Here is an 18,859-nt window from a genome sequence, read left to right as displayed (position 1 = left end):
AGAGCAAGTGAGGTACAAATATTTACTCACTGGAATCACTTTCTGCCTCACATACCAAGTGCCCCTTTATCTTTTGTGCTTTAGTATCCCAGTCTTGAAAAAGATGATACTGGGAAAAGTAGAGAAAGTAAGCACCGCTCAGCTGGGGCTTGAGCTGGGCAGTTTACCAAACTCTAAATCTGCTGCAGGTGGTAGTGGCAGCACATGAGGCAGGTGGGGAGGGAGATACACCAAGGAATTTTGGAAGTAAAACACTTCCTCACAAAAGTTCTGCCATGTGTGGTTAAGAGCACCGTATTTCATTCCGAGCACAATACCAAGGTTGGTAATTTTTTTGAAAGCCAAATGTTAATCTCTGAAAACGGTCTGTTGGCACTGCACCTCTTCTTGAAGAAATTATGTTTTATTGGGATTTATGTCAGAAAACCACTTTCCTTGCGTACTGTTCTCAGAATTGCACAAGTAAGACCCGAGTGTAAAATATATACCTATGAATTTCCTTGATCCTAAAACAGCTCTTTCCTGATTTGTGGACGATAGTACAAACATCACACCTGAGAGGGCCGTGCTGCTAGCTAGAGGGAGACTCACAGGGACAAATTCTGTGTGTTAAAGCCATGGAAGTATGAGCCTGTCTCCATAGACAAAACCAAAACCTTGAGTCAGTACATCAAGCTTAATTTTATTGCTAAAACTGTTTGATTCAGACAATTGCCATGGATGGTGCTTGGCACTGCCTCTCTCTCCATGAACAAACAATCAATTAGAAGCATGCTCTTTAAATGCGTTTAGTAAGACACGCCTGGTGTTTCCTAGATGCCTTCTCACTCTAATGAGTAGGCAGCAAGCCAAGTTCCCCAGACTGAGGACTCAGTGTTCCCTTTTAGACATTCCTTACTTGTGGGTCAGAAACTTTGGGGCACATACATAAACACATTATCAATTTACCTATGTACAGACTCTTCTTTTAACCTCAGGCTCCCACTAGTTCTGCTCTGTGGGTGAATTCACCACTACTGCACATACTTGTTTATCTTATTCCTTAGATGATCTATTCTAGCACGTGGATTGCTACCTTGAATATGCTTAAGGTAAAAATCACTTGTTATATCTTAGCCTACTTTTAAATGTCTTAAAATAACATTTTTCCCAGTTATAAATGTCCTGTGTTTATTGTTAACATTTTGGAAATGAACTATAAAGACAACAAATATTACCTGTGATCATACCACTCAGAACTAATTACTTCTAAGACTTTTCTGAATTTCTGAGCATTTCTATAATTGTTTAAATTGGGGTCATACTATATATACAGTTTTATAATGTGTTTTCTTCCTCACTTAACATTTTATAAAGAATTATCTTCTGGGGCTTCCCTGGTGGCACAGTGGTTAAGAATCTGCCTGCCAATGCAGGGGACACAGGTTCGAGCCCTGGTCTGGGAAGATCCCACATGCCGTGGAGCAACTAAGCCTGTGTGCCACAACTACTGAGCCTGCACTCTAGAGCCCACACGCCACAACTACTGAGCCTGCGTGCCTAGAGCCCCTGCTTGGCAGCAAAAGAAGCCACTGCAAGGGGAAGCCCGCGCACTGCAAGGAAGAGTAGCCCCTGCTCACCGCAACTAGAGAAAGCCTGCATGCAGCTACGAAGACCCAATGCAGCCAAAACTAAATAAATAAAATAAATAATAAATTAAAAAAAAAAGAATTATCTTCCCTGGCCATTAGATAGTTTTAATAGGTATAGTTTTTGTTTGTTTGTTTGTTTTTTGCGGTACGCGGGCCTCTCACTGTTGTGGCCTCTCCGTTTGCGGAGCACAGGCTCTGGACGCGCAGGCTCAGCGGCCATGGCTCACGGGCCCAGCCGCTCCGCGGCATGTGGGATCTTCGCGGACCAGGGCACGAACCCGTGTCCCCTGCATCGGCAGGCGGACTCTCAACCACTGCACCACCAGGGAAGCCCAATAGGTATAGTTTTTAATCACTGCTGTATCAGTTATGAATTGGGTTCAATTGCCTGTAACAAAAACTTGAAATAATAATAATGTTGATCATGTTAGCTTACACTTATTACTGAGCACTTAAATGCCAGGCATTTTTCTCACAAAAGAGCAAGGGAAATGGCTCAAGAAGTAGCAGAATGTTACAACTTTCAGAGGTCATTCTGCTCATAGTTTTCAGTTATTTTAAGTCACATATATTAACCCATTTAATTCTCACTCCAAACCTATGAGCTAGGTTACTATTATTCTTTCCATTTTATAGATGAGGAAACAGGTATACAGAGTGGTCAAAACAAATTAGAGTTTCTTATTTATTTAATTAATTTATTTATTTTATTTACTTATTTATTTATTTTTTGTATAATGAGAAGTCAGGAATAGGGAGTCCAGGACTGGTATGGCAGCTTCAGGATATCCAGGCTCCTCCTTCATTCTTTCTTCTCTGTTATCCCTAGTGCTGGCTTCTAGACTCAAATTGCCTCATGGTCAAAAGATGGCTGCTGGAGCTGCAGGCATCATGTCTACAGTCCAAAAAAAAAAAAAGAAAGAGTAGGACAAAGTTCAAAAGGCATATGCTAGCTGAATCACCCCCCACCCCCCACACTCAAGGAACTTATTAAGTTGGAGACAACAATACCCACTTATACTTAATTAGCCAGAACTGAGTCTTGTAGCCAACCCTATCATCAAGGGAGGCTAACCACTCTTATTCTCAACAAAATTAGAATTCTGTTTGTAAGGAAGAAGAGGGAAAGGAAAGATGTTGTGGATACATTAAAAGTGTACATTTCATTACATGGTTGTAGCATAATTGATTTATGTAGAAACAGTGATGATGATAATAATAAAAGCTGACACTGAATAAGAACTAACTACATGCCAGATACTGTATTTATCATTTTATCTGCACTATCTCATTTAATCATTTAATCCCCATTCTACAGATGAAGAGACTGAACCTTTGAGACATTATAAGGCTTTCTGACAGTATGTAAGGTTGAGGGAATAAAAGGTAATTTAAGACAGTTCCTGTGTTTTCAAGGAGCTCTTAAGCTAGTGAGGTACACAGTATTTGTAAAATTGAGTTCTAGGTTACTTTTACATGGTTCATAATTGACTTATCTTAATTTTAATCAGATTAGTTTTATATCATCCAAGATGCCCATCAATTACTATCCAGTCCCAGAGAGTAACAATAGGCCGAGTGAAAAAACTTGCTTACAGGTATCTATACCTTTTATGAGTGTCACTGAGCCTATAGTCAGAGACTGTTTGAAGCACAACACACAAATAGACAAACATAGTTAACTTGACTAAGGTTTGGGCTGCCAGACATTCGGTCAAACATCATTCTGTGTGTGTCTGTGGAGATGTTTTGGGATGAGATTAACGTTTGAACAGGTAGACTGAGTAAAGCAGGTTGTCCTCCCTGACGTGGGCAGCCTTCATCCAATCAATGCAAGACCTGAATAGGACGTCTGAAAGAGGCTGTGTAAGAGGGAACTTCACCTGCCTAACTGATTGAGCTGGGACGTTGGTCTTCTGCTCTCGGACTGGATCCTGAAGGCCCTGTGGCTGAGGCTATTAGCTAACAACACACGTGGTGGGGGAAGGTCACTCTTGAAAGGGAGACCTAAGCGGGCACACTTCTGTTACTGAACTCACGTTCCGAGTTCATGTGCCTGACACACAGTGGGGCCAAACAAACCAAAACGTTGGACTTTGGAGTAGAGAAAGGTTTACTGCTGAGCCATGAAAGGAGAATGTGTGGCTTGTGTCCCTCAAAACCTGAACTCCCCAAAGGGCTTCAGCAAATCATTTTTAAAGGCCAGGTGAGGGAGGGGGTGGTCACAGGGTACGTCATCAGCTCATGCACAGTTCTCTGATTGGTTGATGGTGATTGATCCTTAGATAGGCCTACATGCACATGATCATCAGGTAGTTAATTTCTTGCATTTGGTGGTGGTTTTAAGCATCTGAAAAACTCAGGAAATATGCATGAGATACTATTACCTGGGTACTTCAGAGAGGAGCTACAGTAGAGGATATGGGGGAGGGGTCTGTCCCAGGAAGGCCCCATAGGGTCCTGCTCAGTTACACTTACATGATGGCTAAAGTCCGTGCCTTGCTTCATGCAGATCCCCTTATTCTGACATTATTGGGGAGCATCTCCTTCATGGGTCCCATGGGTCTTTCCTACTAAGGGGAAAAATTGGAAGAGGGAGGCTCTTGGGATGAACTACAGCTCCGTAGCTGCAGCTGCTCTTGGACCACAGCTGACACCCATCTTGTCCCGCCTCCGCTATCCTCACGCTCATGTCACTTCTTCAAATCTTGATGGCTCACCCGTAGTGGTCTGAGCCCCTTGTCACCATGTCCTTCTCAGGTCAGGGTTGCAGCACTTGTCCATTTGCAGTACAATTGTCAAGTAAGTGATATGAAGAGAGACCTGACTAGATCACCTGGGTTCTTTTTTCTTGGCTGTGCCACGCGGCATACAGGATCTTAGTTGCCCAACCAGGGATTGAACCCATGCCCCCTGCATTGGGAGCTCGGAGTCTTAACCACTGGACCACCAGGGAAGTCCCAGGATTACCTGGGTTCTACACGCATTCCTCTCAACCCCTGTGGTATCACAGTAACCCTATCTCTTCCTGCTGAAGGGGTTGGTTGGCAGTCGTGAGGCATCGTATCCCGGGCTCAGCATTGATCTTTGTACCTGGCAGGTTGGCGGCAGGTTGGCAGCAGCTAGGTAGGTCAGTCTTGGTAAGTGGGAATGTACCTCAGGCGTCAGAAAACTACAGCCCTCGGGCCAAGTCTGGCTTGCAGCTTGTTTTTGCACGGCCCGCGTACTAAGAATGGGTCTTAACGTTTTCAAATAGTTGAAAAAAAATCAAAAGAAGGTTTATGTTTATTTACTTGTTTATTACCTGACTCCCTCTGCTGAATGTGTTTCTTTTTATTTATATGTACCTATTTATTTTATTATTTATTTATTTTGGCTGCACCGTGTCTTAGTTGCGGCATGCGGGATCTTTAGTTGCAGCATGCATGTGAGATCTAGTTCCCCCACCAGGGATTGAACCCACGTCCCCTACATTGGGAGCATGGAGTCTTAACCACTGGACCACCAGGGAAGTCCCTGAATGTCAGCTTCTTAAAAGCAGGGACTTGTCTGTTTTATTCATGCCAGAACCGTCTCACATCGCAAAAGCACATAATAAAATGTGAATCTATGGAACCCTTGTGCATTGTTGGTGGGAATGTAAAATGGTGCAGCCACTGTGGAAAACAGTTTGGCCCTTCCTCGATAAATTTAACATAGAATTACTATAGAACATAAACATAGAAATACCCAGCAATTCCACTCCTGGTGTATATACTCTAAAGAACTGAAAACAGTGTTTGAACAAAAATTTGGACATGAATGTTTATAGCGGTACTATTCACAACAGCCAAAGGTGGAAACAACCCAAATGTTCATTAGCTGATTAATGGATAAATAAAATATGGTATATTCATACAATGGTATATTATTCATCCATAAAAAGGAATGAATTACTACCACATGGTTGAATCTTGAAAACATTATGCTAAATGAAACAAGCCAGACACAAAAGACCACATACAGTACTGTATGATTCCATTTATAAGAGATATCCAGAATAGGTAAATCTATAGAGACAGAAAGCAGATTGTGGTTCCCCCTTCTGGGGGAAGGGGGAATGGGGAGAGCCCGCTCAATGGGTATGAAGTTCCCTTTTGGGGTGAAGAAAATGTGCTGGAACAAGTTAGTAGTGATGGTTGCACAACACCGTGAATGTATTAAATGTCACTGAATTTCACATTTTAAAATGGTTAAAATAGTAAATAGTATGTTATGTGCATTTTACCACAGTGAAAAAGGACATAAAAATAAAAAAAATTTTAATCTATCACTGAATGTTTGACATTTGCATTGTTCCCACATTTAAAACTAACCCTGAGATAAATATCTTTGTACATTTTGGTTAGGACAGACTTCTCAGTTTTGAATCACTGAGTCAAAGAATATTAAAGAATTTAAGGACTTGATAGACATGATCAAAATGCCCTTTGGAAATCTGTACCAATTTCACTCTTCTTATTCATTCAATAAACATAGAATAAACGTGTAGAGTTTATATTCTCTGCTAGAACTGAGAGTACACTGAAGAATAAGCCACAGTTCTCAGGGGGTTGAAATTTAACTGGGTGATACAGTCCTGTAAGTAGCCAGTAACAATAAGGGATAAGAGATGGAAGTTTAGGGTGACACTGAAACAAAGAAGGAGGACTTAATTCCCTCTGGGTTAGGAAGGGAGATGATATCTAGGAGATCTAGGAGTTTTCCCAGCCTGGGTCAGCTACTCTCACCAATTCTGGACATCATCTTAAAAAAGAAGTTGCAATTTTTTAGAATTTTATAGATTAAAACTTCTTAAAACTACATTTATTTGATTGTTGGTGAAATAAAGATTTTTTTCATGTCTGTTTCTCCCTTAGCCCATTTTTCAATTCGGATGTAAACATTTTTCTCAGGATGTTGAAGGGTTCTTTATATAGTAAGGATACCTCTGTTACAGTTATTTTCATGGCAAATATATTCTGCTAGATTGTAGTTTGTTTTCAAATCTTGTGTAGGGTGGTTTTTAAAGACAGCTTTATTGAGGTATAATTTACATACCATAAAATATGCCCACTGTAAGTGTACAATTCAATAATTTTTAGTAAAATTTAAAGTGTACAATTCAGTGATTATATGTGTATACATATATAGACAAATTATCTCTATATGTATGCACACACATATATATGGTGTATAAATATAGAGTAACTATAGAATTGTGCAGGGTGTTCTAAAAATATGTATATATCTTTCACTGTATATAGTCATAGTGTTTTTATTATTATTTTTGAGCTCAAACTACTGTAGAGATTAAAAACAGCAGTAAACAAGTCTTCAACATTCTTTTTGGAACCATATTTCATAATCAGTTGTTATTTGTTTTCCTGTCTGGAACATCAGAGGAGGCACACAGTTATGGGGGAAAAAATCACATTAGATTTTTTCACATGGAGAGACCTTCCGCATGAAAAGCAAAGAGGCAGAGATTTAATTGTTTAGCTTCACTGCTGCTGTACTGGAAACTATGTGACTTGGTTAACAGGCAGCCCGCAGGCATGTGGGAAGATCAGAAGACTTGGAGCCCTCTGTGCGAAGCTGCCTCAGTTACCCAATCCTGATTTAGGGCAAGATGACCTCTGTTCTAGCACTGCCCTACGTTTTGACTTTCCTCCCTCTCCTGGCTCCATGTGCACACAGTGTCCCATTTTAAAGCACCTTCTTCTTTCTCTTTTTCCTTTCCTGAAGTCTGACTCCTTCTAGAATGCTCTTGGCTCAGTGTTACCTGTTGGAGAGGAATGACTTCTAGATGATTCCCACTTTTAGAGGGCATTTCAGCTCAGGTCCTTGCCTTGATGGTCAGAACATATCACCTCCAGGCATGCTCCCTACATCTCATCCCTCTCCTGGGATTTCGTCTCCCTTTGCCCCATCCTGCCACACCCCAAAGACAGGGAGGCTGGGTCGCCCAGGTATGCCTTTGTCTCCTGGGCTTTTATGCTGTGAAGTCAGTGTCATTATCTCTATTTTCAGCTGAGGAAGCTGAGCCCAAGAGAAGACAAGGGGTTTTGCCAAGATCCACAGGTTAAAGCAGTACAGACATTGTCCTTCTTTGTTCCTGCCCATGACTTGTTTGGGGAATCCCTTGCTTTCCATGTCTTGGTAAGAGGCAGAGCCTGCCTCACAGTATAGATGCTTGTTTTCCCAGCCTCCCTTGTAGCAAAGGTATGGACCTGTGATCTAAGCTTCACCAATCACACGCCCCTTTTCCAGAGTTAGACAGCAGGCTGGAGCCACACAGGAGCAGGGACCACAGAGAACTCTCCCTGGTAGCAGTGGTGGTCACAAGAGTGGCAGAGACCAGGGCCCAGCCACCATGCAGCATTCCAAGAGGGGCTGCTGCTCTGTTGGAAGTGATGCGTGGAACCTGGGGTTTAAACCCTCAGCATCATGGGAATCTTGGGAGTGAGTGAGGTCCCCACTCACTATGAACTGGGCTATGAACTGTCATTTTTTTTTTTTTTTTTTGCGGTACGCGGGCCTCTCACCGTTGTGGCCTCTCCTGTTGCGGAGCACAGGCTCCGGACGCGCAGGCTCAGCAGCCATGGCTCACGGGCCCAGCCGCTCCGCGGCATGTGGGATCTTCCCGGACCGGGGAACGAACCCGTGTCCCCTGCATCGGCAGGCAGACCCTCAACCACTGCGCCACCAGGGAAGCCCTGAACTGTCATCTTTTAATGGGCCATATAGTTTTGGGTAATGAGCCTCTTAGTGTCAACCTCGACACACCGAGGATCAGAGAACTTTCCCACAAATTTCGGCATTGCCTAAGTGCCCTGATACCCAAGTACAATTCTGGGAGAAGGGGAAGGTTGTGGGCCTCTACATATAACGAAGATTATATTTTTTTCCCATACACATTGATAAGCGTTCAGAGCCAGATATAGTGTGACGTAGACAAATAAAGAAAATATTATATCTTGTATCCAGGTGTTATGGAGCAGAAAACAGCTGCACTTGGGAAATAATTCACGTTTTAATTTTATTTAGATCTCCTTTTTCCCCTACCCTCATAATCATAGGCATGATGATTGACTATTCATATTGAGAAGGAAAACCTGGTCTGGATCTGAAAATGTTATGGCTGCTCATTAGGACATCCTCTAGTTCTGTTGATTGATGCTGAGTTGAAAGACAGGGTCTGTGAAGGAGCAGCCAGCACCTGTCCTTCCATTTCACCTCCTATTTGACCACAACTCTGACATCAGCCCTCTTTAGGAATGCAATGCTCGATTCACTGGGAAATCCTGAAAGAGCTGGAGACACGAGAGGGAAGGAAACAAGGGCTGCTGATAATAGGCTAGTGTCTCAAAGCCTACAAATCTACATGGAATAAGTTCTCAGAACTGGGATCTTGAGGCTGAGGGGGAAGAAGTACAGGAGTGTCCCGAGGGAGGCATAAAGAAGCAAGGACCACAAAGAACTCTCCTTGGTGGCTGAAGTGGTCACAAGAGTGGCCCAACTGTTTAGCTGGAGCCAAAAAGACTAACAAAAACTCAGAGAATGCAAATAATTAAATGCTCATTGCTATAGGAATTGCTGGTACTTAACTTACCTAAAAAGGTCCCAAGACATCACTCCTATTTGAAATGAGAGCACAGGCCCACAGAGAGGTAAGCACATCTCTAGTTAGCAGCAACATCAGGATGGAAATGGGTGAGTGTTGACTTCTCTCTAGTGTGATTATGCAACGTTACTGCTGTTTCTGGTTAACTGAATGTTCCAATTACTTGTACGTGTTCACTGATATCAGAAAAATGTCAAGCTTGTTGGCAGAGTATGGAGCGTACAGAAGGTGTCATGGGTGGTGGAGTGGAAAGAGGATGAGCTTTGGAGTCAGACGTGACTTTGAATCCTCATCTCAGCCACTTTCTAGCTCTGGCTAGGAACCCTGGGGTAGTTTACTTAGTCCCCCTGAGCCTCGACTTTCCCATCCAAAGATAAGGATGAAATATTTATCCCTGATAGGATTTCATAAGGATTAAATGTTAATATATGTAAAGTATCTTGCACATATGTGGTCAATAGTGTATTAATGTTATTATTCTCATTTCTTGTCCATGATTAAAAGTTAATCAATAAGAGAGTACTTAACTCAGTACCAGATATTAATGTAGTTTCATCTCTGCTGGTAGGGACCCAAGGTCAGGAAACAACGGGTATTAAGAAAATAAAAGGTGAAAATTTAAATATTGTCCAAATTGAAGAGCATAATCAAGGCTGCTATGTGTGGATGTTCAGGTTGTTTACCACTCAACACAGGGGTACAGTTCACACAAACCCAATGTAGATGGTGCCCTCTGGATTTGTTCAGTGTACAATCTGAACAGTCATATGTGGTGGCTTTCAAGATAATAGATGATTAATAGTCTTCAATGAATAATTGGATGTTTTGTAAAAGGAGACCAGAAAGCAATTAAAGATGTCTTTGGATTTGATGGTTGCAAGGGCCCTTGGGGATTATCTAGCTCAAATTCCTAATTTTTCAGATGAGGAAACTGAGCTCCAGAGAGGGAAAGGGACATGCCTCATGCAGGGCAGAACCGGGACAAGAACCACGTCTTTGGTTCTTTGCTGATTGCCGTTCGTGTTGATGAACAACTTTCTTTGTTGGTAGGAGTTAGTATTCTGAACTACATCTTTTTTAAAAATTTGTTTATTTTGGCTGTGTTGGGTCTTCGTTGCTGTGCACAGGCTTTCTCTAGTTGCGGCGAGCGGGGGCTACTGTTCATTGAGGTGCACGGGCTTCTCATTGGGGTGGCTTCTCTTGTTGTGGAGCACGGGCTCTAGGTGCGCGGGCTTTGGTAGTTTTGGCACATGGGCTCAGTAGTTGTGGCTCGCGGGCTCTAGAGCACAGGCTCAGTAGATGTGGCGCATGGGCTTAGTTGCTCCGCAGCATGTGGGATCTTCCCAGACTGGGGCTTGAACCCGTGCCTCCTGCATTGGCAGGTGGATTCTTAACCCCTGCGCCACCAGGGAAGCCCTGAACCACATCTTAAACTTCCATAGAGAAGGAGGATTTATAGCTGCTTTGCTTCTTTTAATCTTTGTCAGGAGCAGACTCAGGATAGCTAAGCAGAAATTTGTTTAGCTCTGAGTCTTTGCAAGTTTTCTCAGGTCACATGATTCCTGTTGAGCAACACCCTTGAAAACATTTTGTTTGCTTCTGCTTTGACTTGATATTAGCTGGCAAGCTGTGTGGTTTAGTAATACCCTCAACCAGGTTGCTAGCTTGGTAGTAATCTGAGAACAATGTCTCTGGAGGCCCGCTGAGCTCCTCTGAAGGTTGCTATGGAGAATTGATGAACTGCTCCAAATTATAATTCAGAATTAAACAGGCAGAGCCTTAGTGGGGCCTATGGGAGACAGCAGGAAGCTGATATCGGGCAGTAAGTGCCTTGGCCTTCCAATTAATAGTCGGCTATGTGTTGCCAATTCATTTTCCCTATCCTCCACCGCCAGAAATCAGCCAGTAAATGGATAGGTTGGAGGCAATATGCCACTAGGTGCCATGGGGTTGCCAGGAAGGCTAGTTGGTCTCTATCAGTGGCATAGACTTGAGGAATTCAGAGAGTGGAAGAGTGCTGAGAGCTGACGCCTTTGGGAGGGGACTGTGTGGAGGAATTGAACCTGAGCCATGCTGTGATCATTGGGTAGGTTTGGAGCCGAGGAGGTAGAAAAGATGAGAAGGGGAATGCATTTTAGGTGGGAGAAATGACAAGCTCAAAGGCTTAGAGGGAGAAATATACCAGATGTGTTTGGGAAATGAAATATGGATCAATCTAGTTGGAATAGTGAGAAGTTACGAAAGGAAGCTTGGTCTAGCTTGGTAGGTTTTAACCTCCAAGCTATGGGGTTTTGACTTTACTCTGAAGATAATGGAGAGCTATGAAAGGTTTCTAAGATGTAGGCAGCATTGGTAAGTAACTTCAATTTAGTCTTTGAGTCTTTGACCTAAATACAGGTAGAGAATAAGAAGGGATGCTGAATGACCAAAAGGGTAGATTATGCTGGTCATTTGCCTATTGCTCTTGGCCCTTATCTGCCTTTCTGTGCTCTGCTATGTATCAGAGAGAGACAAATGATACTTTCCAGACTCCCGAGCTAGCCGGTTTCTGTTTAGGTTTTGTCAACGAAAGGCACTGGAAGATGAAAGGAAGAGAGAATTGCCTCCCTTTCTGACTCTGGCTTCTTGTGGTGTCTGTGGCATCAGTGACAGCAGTACCACTGAGCAGTACGGCGTTGGTGGTGGTGACAGCATTGGCTCTAGTGACAATGGCAGCAGTGGATCTGGGTGGTGCCTGTGGACACAGGGGCAACAACCTGTAAGTGCAGGCTCCCGGGCTCCTGCTCAGATAACTGGGCTCCAACAACCAACAGGAACCTTAGGGATACTGTGCCCCGGGCTTCAGGTAACATTTTTGCACTTCTAGCCCAGAGTGGTGATGGTTTCCTGAAGTTAATAATCTTTGAGTAATCACCCCTCTCCTCTTCTGCTCCTCCATCTTTTCTAATACTCTTGTAGCCAGTTCCTTTATTAAATTCTTCTGTCTGAAATACCTAGAACTGGTTTGCTTTCCTTTGATTGGATCCTGATTCATACAGTACCTAGTATACTTTCTTCACTTGGTTTCTACGGCACCACACAGGGTTCCCTGCCCTATCCTAGTAGACACTCTTTTTCAATCTCCCTTGCTGGCTGATTCTCCCTCTTCAACTTGACTCTTCATATTGGAGTGCCCTAGGGCACGAGAATGGTTAATGACTTTCACGTGAATAGTTAATTTTCCAGTGATCTAAAGCCTTAACCTTATCTGAATACAGCTCCATCACCCAGGAGCCGGGAATACTTTCTTTTTATTGATGGGGAAATTTAAGATTTCTTGCCCTAAGGACTATTTTATTCATACCATCTTGAGAGGTGATGCCACATGTTGCTTCTACCTCTGAAGCTGAGGCTAATCCCAGATTATTACAGCTGAAGAGGAGTCAAAAAGGATTTGCTCACTTGTAGGACAGTCACTCAGTAAAAAATAGGATTGTCCCCAGTAAAAAACCCACAATCCCAGCACTGGTCATCTCCTTTGCAGGTTCAGAAACTACTTTTTTGTTGAGCCCACCCTGAAATCTATCAAATTCGACAATATAGAGTATCCCAGTAAAATGCTTACACTTTTCAGATGTTAGCAATATAAAACGTAAACCACCATTTAAAATAATGAATTACTGCTGATGGGCATTAGTGGTTTTTAAGATAACTAAAGTATCTCAGCAATATTGAATGTTACAATCTATAAACATGGTGTACACCTCTCTGTTTAATTAGGCCTTCTTTAATTTGTCTTGGCAATGTTCCGTCAGAATTTTCAGCTTTATGGTCTTGCATGTGTTTTGTTAAAATTATGAAAATGAATTCTACAATTTTATATCTAACTTTTTTTTCTTAATATTACTTTCAAAGCATTCTATCATGTCCTTTAAGGGTTTTATTAACATTTGTGGGACTTCCCTGGCGGTCCAGTGGTTAAGACGCCACGCTTCCGCCGCAGGTGGCAATGGTTTGATCCCCAGTGGGGGAGCTAAGATCCTGCATGCTGCGTGGTGCAGCCAAAAAAAAAAAAAAAAGTAATGGCTGCATAATCCAGGTGGCAACTTTTAAATCACTAATATTACTGGTTTTGCTTAATACCTTTCCTTAGTGATAATTGCTGCACCGTGTTTCATTTTATTTTTTAGTTTTTTTAGTTTTTGTTGTTGTCGTCTTATTGCACCAAGTTTTATAACATCAGTTTTATTGTATTAAGCAGGTCCAGTGTTGCACCTGAGCCCCTTGCGGAATACAGCCTAGAGTAATTCCAGGCTCAGTTCCAAAGCCAACACTTCAAATAAAGAGATGTTTTAGTGCAAATGTCAGTTTACCTTGAATATCTTCCTAATCATGTAAGTAAGATTTTCATGCCAACATTAGAAGTATTGGTCCATGATCTCGTAGCTACTTCATTGTGGTTAAAACATCTACATTTTGACCACATCAAACTTAAAAGCTTTTGTGCGTGAAAGGACACAATCAACAGAGAGAAAAGGCAACCCATGGAATGGGAGAAATTATTTGCAAATCATATGTCTGATAAGGGGTTAATATCTAGAATAAATAAAGAATTCCTAAAACAAACAAACAAAAAAAACCCCAAATACCCCAACCAAAAAATAGACAAAAGACTTGAATAAACATTTCTCCAAAGATGAATACAAGTGGCCAACGAGCAAGTGAAAAGATGCCCAACATCACTAATCATCAGAGAAACGTAAATCGAAACCACGGTGACGTATCACCTCACACCCATTAGAAAGGCTATAAAAAAAAATAAGAAGGGTTGGTGAGGATGTGGTAAAATTGGAACCCTTGTGTACTGTTGTCAAGATTGTGCAATGGTGCGACCACTATGGAAAACAGTATGGAAGATCCTCAAAGAACAAAAAATAATACTACCATGTGATCCAGCAATTCTATTTCTGAATATATATCCTAGAGAATTGAAAGGAGGGTCTCAAAGAGTTATTTGTTCAACCACATATAGAGTAGCATTATTCACAACTGCCAAGAGGTAGGAGCAACCCAAATGTCTATCAACAGATGAATAAACAAAATATAGTATATGCATACAATGGAATATTATTTAGCCTTAAAAAGAAAAGAAATCCTGTCACACGCTACAACATGGATGAAACTTGAGAATGTTATGCTGAACAAAATAAGCCAATCACAAAAAGGTAAATACTGTATGATTCCACTTATATGAGGTATGTAAGGTAGTCCAATTCATAGAGACAGAAAATGGAATGGTGGGTACCAGGGGCCGGTGAGCGGGGGGAAAAGGGGGGTTGTTTAATGAGTATAGAGCTTCAGATTTACAAGCTGAAAAAGTTCTGGAGATCTGTTTCACAACAATGTGAATATACTTAATACGACTGAACCGTACACTTTAAAATGGTTAAGATGGAAAATCTTATGTTAGGCTTTTTCACTACACACAAAAAAATAGTCTCCATTTTGCTATATTTCAAGGATTTTGCGGGGGAGCCCTACTGATTCAATCTTTACTCAAATCTAATCTTGAACTTAAATGTCTCTATAATACTCCATATTACTAGATGGCTGTGCTGAATTCCATCACAAAGCGTATAAACCCACAATCATTCAATCAACAAGCATTTAGCGAGCCTCTTTCTGGTATGTGAGGCGGGCATCTGTTACATTCTGGAGTTACAGAGCTGAGTAAACGGTTTTTGCCCAGGAACTTGCAGGCTTACCCTGTTGTGCTGTCTGATTCTGTTTGAAGCAAATCAGTACAGGCCATCCCTGACACATTCCTGGAGACCTGAATCATGTCCACTCCCTCTGCTGTGTTCAACTGCTGATAGAGTCCTGGGGACTAAGTAGAACTCTCATGGGTCAGTGAGATGAGAGTGAGATGAGACTGTCTTCAAAACCCAACCAACTTAGGACAAGACTGACTTCTTCCGGAATGCTCTGAATTTCTCCTGCCCATCAGAAGACTGGTAAGGATGATTCTTTGCAAATATGTGGCCAGCTGAACCTGACCTTCCCCACAGCCCTCTGATCCTTGGTTTAATGCTCGAAATATAAGCCTCCCCATTATATATCTTCTTTCACACCCTCGTCTGCATTCTGCTCTGCGTTGCCTCTTCCTACTGCTTTGCTCCCCTAAAGCCTCCCACTGCACCCCCTGGAGCCTCATCCTATGCTAAGCAAACCCTACCAAGGAGTGTGAGCTCTTCATGGACATTTCCCTCTACCTCTTGGCTAATAGAAACCCAGAGCTCCTCCGAGAGATTTCTCTGCAGCTCTCTCAAAAGGATACTATGCATTGCCCACATCTCGAACACCTGGGGTCAGAAGGTAGGTTAGCAGCCCTCCTTCCTTTCCAGGGCTACTTCTGAACTATTTCTAGTATGAAGGTCCTTGGTCCTACAACTACCATATAACCTGAGAGCAGGGCAGTACACCCATCTCTGCCCTGCTCTCTCCCCACTTCCTTCATCTCCTCTCAGTCACTGAAAATTTTTTGGAGGTGTTATCATTAAGAATGTGGACTTTGGGGCTTTCCTGGTGGCACAGTGGTTGAGAGTCCGCCTGCTGATGCAGGGGACACGGGTTCGTGCCCCGGTCCAGGAAGATCCCACATGCCGCGGAGCGGCTGGGCCCGTGAGCCATGGCCGCTGGGCCTGGGCGTCCAGAGCCTGTGCTCCGCAACGGGAGAGGCCACAGCAGTGAGAGGCCCGTGTACCGCAAAAAAAAAGTGAACAGAAGAAAATAATTATAAACTGATATATGTTCTATGAAGAGTTTGAGACAGAATGAAGGAGCACTATGATGGGAAGGGTGTTAGGGAATGAGGTGCCATTTAAGCTAAGACCTGAAGGAAGAAAAGGAGGATGAAATGAGATAAAGCAGGTGGAAGCACTCAGTATGTGTCAGTGATGAGTATTACCGTTAGCATTGCTCTAGTCAGCGCCTGGCTCTGAGGCTTCCTGTGAGTTTTCAGTGTCCATGTACATGACCCGTTCCACACCCATCCTGCTAGTTCTCTTTTCTTTTCCCCACTTCCTAGAACTTTATTAAAGAAAAAGCAATGATGGTAAATCTCTAGACCATCATCCATTTTCTGGGGTTTCTCCTTTGAAAATGTGACATTTGATTTCCAAACATACGCCAGAGCGTACGTGGTTCCCAATTGTACTAAGCAGGTGAGAAGCTGAAATCCTACAAGGTTCGTCCTCCAACTTTCCCCAGCCTGTGGTCTGTCTGGATCAGCAAGAATCGCCCGAACAGCCACTCTGGCTGCATTCACTTTTGTCTGCAGCTCTCTGAGCTCTTCTATATGCAACAGAATTTGAGTAGCTTCATGGAGAACTGCATTTCCTGTGTCCAAACCAAGAATATGCTTGTCTAAAGCAACAGGCAAGCCTTCTTTTGTTCGATTTCCTCCAGCAACTATATCCTGTTCAGGAGGTCCTGGACCATAATGAGAATTGCCTTTTTTTACCTCGTTACCTTGTTACCAGGTAATCACTGTGACGCTGAACCCAAAGGAGGTTAGCAAAGCCTTTACCCCAGCCTTCCTAGCAGGATTATTTACATCCAAACTGATCAATGGCTCTGCATTTTTAGTTGCACTGTCTGCATGTTTTGCACCATCAGGTCCCAAGTCTTTATATTTTTCAGCATTACCTCCATAGTCAACAGCTAAATCAAGAAGCCAGCCAATTGCTACTTGGCGATCTTGAAAAACCAGTTCATGGCGCTGAGATACCTTTCAAAGAACTTGGGTCAGTCACTGCTGTGAACGTTTCTTAAATTATTTCTGTCTTTAATCTCATAGTGTCTGGTTTTCTGGTCTTCGAGCCAAACAATTGTTTCTAAATTCTGTTTCATCTTTGCACTGTAGTTGGCAGGATTGCAGTGGTCCCAGCTTCTGGCCATGGTCCCCCAGGCTTCAGCCAGGAGAGGAGAAGGGAAGAGGAGTGGGTGATTCAGGCACCAGCAACGTGGTGAGAGCAGCCTGTTTGTTCTTTGACCTCCTCAACTCCAGTGACCTTCCCCTCTGTTCCACCTTAGGTACCCACCGTAATGGCCACAGCCTGGACCTTGCATCACCGTTTCTTAAATCTGGGACCACACCCTCTCATCCTTCCACATTTTTTTAACCCAGTTGCTCCCACAATACCTGTTCTTCAAATTTGTTAAAACTGCCAAGCCCCTGGCCTCTCCGTTGTCTCCCTTTCTATTCAGTTCTAAGGTTCTAAGTTCCTTTCCTGCCCAGGAAAGACCGAATGCCTTTACCGCGTCTTTGCCAATCACTCCTCTTTTGCCCCACCGTCCTGTTATACCTGGATGCTGTTGGTGTTTGTGCCATAACAAGGTCATGGTCTCTCTCTCAACTGGGACTTCACTGTTGCCTGGCAATCTTTCTGTACCTTCCTGATCAGCTTTCTCTTTCATACTTAATTTTTTATTTATTTATTTTTAACATCTTTATTGAAGTATAATTGCTTTACAAGGGTGTGTTAGTTTCTGCTTTATAACAAAGGGAATCAGCTATACATGTTCATATATCCCCATATCTCCTCCTTCTCGCGTCTCCCTCCCACCATCCTATCCCACCCTCCCTATCCCACCCCTCTAAGCACCGAGCTGATCACCGAGCTGATCGGTCACTAAGCACCGAGCTGATCTCCCTGTGCTATACGGCTGCTTCCCAAAAATATGGAACGCTTCATGAATTTGAGTGTCATCCTTGCGCAGGGGCCATGCTAATCTTCTCTGTATCGTTCCAATTTTAGTATATGTGCTGCTGAAGCGAGCACCTCTTTCATACTTTAAACCTTCCGCATTCTCCTCAAATGTCTTCCCTATAGAATAAAAGGGGATATAGAACTTTTCATGTGTTACTCTCTTGTTGTCCTGCCAACCCACAGCTGTATAGCAGAGGCTGCCCGAGCTCTGCCCATGTCCCCTTGGATTCCTTCGCTGTCTGGGGGCACACTAGCACCCCCATGTGCCTTCACTTCCCACAGCCAGCACCTGTGTCTCTTGTCTGAGGACTGCCCTCAGGCTGCCTGAATCGGGAGTATAAATACCCCGCAAACTTACCCGATGACTGGGATGACTGAGCTGTGAGAGCTCCCCAGGGGAATGCACCCAAGTCTGGGTGTCTTCATGGCACTTTGCTGTCATGGCATTCATGCTCGGCCCCCTTCCCTTCCTGCTTTCTTTTCCCGCTCCCCTTCAGGTCATTCCTGAGAATGCTTCCTCAAATAGGTCATTGCCCAGGAATCCTCATCTCACCTGCATCTGGCTTTTCCTCTTCTCATGGAGGAAGAGATGCTTTCCCTTTAATATGTCCCCAGGTATTAGCCCTCGCTCCCCTTCCTTGCCCTTCCGAGGTAGGAGGTAGATGGGCTCCTGGTCTGGAGAGCTCGTGTTTGTCAAGTGAACTAAAACTGAAGCTTTGTTTTCCCCCAGACACTCCAAGGACAAAGCTAGCGGCAGAAGCTGAGCTCTGCTGGAATAAAGAAGGAAGATGACCACTGCTGAGGTCAGGGAAATTTCCCCGACTGCAGAGGAG

At 43.2% G+C, this 18,859-nt stretch overlaps 1 non-coding gene and 1 pseudogene across 1 annotated transcript; both read right to left on the bottom strand.

The window, feature by feature from the left end:
- Window positions 1-16,494: 16,494 nt before the first annotated feature.
- Window positions 16,495-18,477, bottom strand: LOC111163257 (tRNA-splicing ligase complex subunit RTRAF pseudogene; annotated as a pseudogene).
- Window positions 17,992-18,098, bottom strand: LOC115803894 (U6 spliceosomal RNA). Its single transcript, XR_004024694.1, has one exon. It is a non-coding gene; the product is annotated as a U6 spliceosomal RNA (small nuclear RNA).
- Window positions 18,478-18,859: the final 382 nt, after the last annotated feature.

This window comes from Delphinapterus leucas, chromosome 1 (genome assembly GCF_059928025.1).
Source record: "Delphinapterus leucas isolate spDelLeu-1000000601 "Yukka" chromosome 1, BTC_Dleu_Yukka2, whole genome shotgun sequence".
In the NCBI taxonomy this organism is placed as follows: Eukaryota; Metazoa; Chordata; class Mammalia; order Artiodactyla; family Monodontidae; genus Delphinapterus; species Delphinapterus leucas.
The sequence above is the reverse complement of the archived record's forward strand: the minus strand, read 5'-3'. Positions and strand labels throughout refer to the sequence as shown.